Source organism: Theobroma umbraticum, unplaced genomic scaffold (assembly GCF_002168275.2).
Source record: "Theobroma umbraticum cultivar Fairchild unplaced genomic scaffold, ASM216827v3 scaffold_20.0, whole genome shotgun sequence".
NCBI classification, from domain to species: domain Eukaryota; kingdom Viridiplantae; phylum Streptophyta; class Magnoliopsida; order Malvales; family Malvaceae; genus Theobroma; species Theobroma umbraticum.
In genome coordinates this window covers 181,960-183,325 of record NW_018397266.1, presented here as the reverse complement: position 1 = coordinate 183,325, position 1,366 = coordinate 181,960, and positions in this window count along the sequence as shown.

The following is a 1,366-nucleotide window of genomic DNA, read 5'->3' as shown; positions in this document are numbered from 1 at the left end:
TGTTTCCATTTTGCATGCAAGTCGAGAGGCGTTTGGTACTTCACTTCATTTTGTTTCACTCATTGTATGTTTCTATTCAAAAGCTTGATTGGTTAGAATTGACTGGTTATACCTTCCTCTTGTCTTGGATAGGTTTTGGATATAGCTCCGGCATCACCATTATCTGAGTTTTTGTCTCCTGGGGACGTAATTGTGTTATTGGGTGTAGTGTGGATCCATGATGTACAAGATTGGGTAGAGATGACTGCTCTACTAGATAAAAAGATACCTCAAATGAGGGTTTTGGTATTGTAGATAATAGAAAGGGTTTTGTTCAGAGGCACAGCAGAATATTTGGGTAATAAAAATTAGGTGAAACGTGTCTTAATCAATCTGTTTAGATGTATCTTCTATTTAAATGTAGTGATTTCTTTTTCAGTAGCTCAATATTTATTAGTTATCTAAAATATAACATTTTTTTATGGACGTGCAAACAAAATCTCTTAAATACAGATTTGTAAAATTAAACTTAGAAACACTAATAAATTAACCCTACATAGACATTGTAAATTGAAATATTAATAAACTGAACCAATTTATAAGGTCTACTATCTTCTTTTAATCCAATCCATTTGAATCCATAGTTATCAAGCCTGTTTAGAAAAACACATTAAATTAAGAAATGAAAATAAAAAAATTGAGCTAAGTAAAAAAGTGATAATTGTAATTTTTACCCTCTGAATGAAAAGAGATACAATTCCACCATTGTACATGCCCCAACAATGAATGACATCTCCAACCGCGAATCCGTTATGATTAGTGAATTCAGCCCATTCGTTTTTAAGTAAACGATAACTTCCATTTCCAGCGAATCGAATTTGTACTTGATTAAAATGATTTGGTGTATGCAAGTTCACAACCCCATCCATTATCTTGCTAGTAAGATAAGGACTAGTTGCTCCCACAAATATTAACTGATCATATATATCAGTGTGTGTCAAATTCTTTGTAAATAAAAATGTTAACTCCCCAGCAGGAATGTTGGGTATCTGATCAGGTTGAGGGTCAGCCATATACTGATTTTACCCATGGGAGTTGGAACAAAATCTCAATTTATTTAACTTAATATAGTTAAATATCATGAAAATAATATGCTTTATGTCAATAACTTGATCACTCAAAGCTCATGATACAATTTTGTCGATGGCTCATGCTAATTTGTTATGTTGAATGTAGCATTTCCATTAGGTAAAAATCGTATTTTCATGCCAACAACTGAATGAGTCTTAGCTTGTGATATGATATGATGGCTCATGCTAAATGTATCATTTCGATCACGTAAAAAGTATAGTGGAAAATTGATACCAATAAGCATTTTATTCATTTC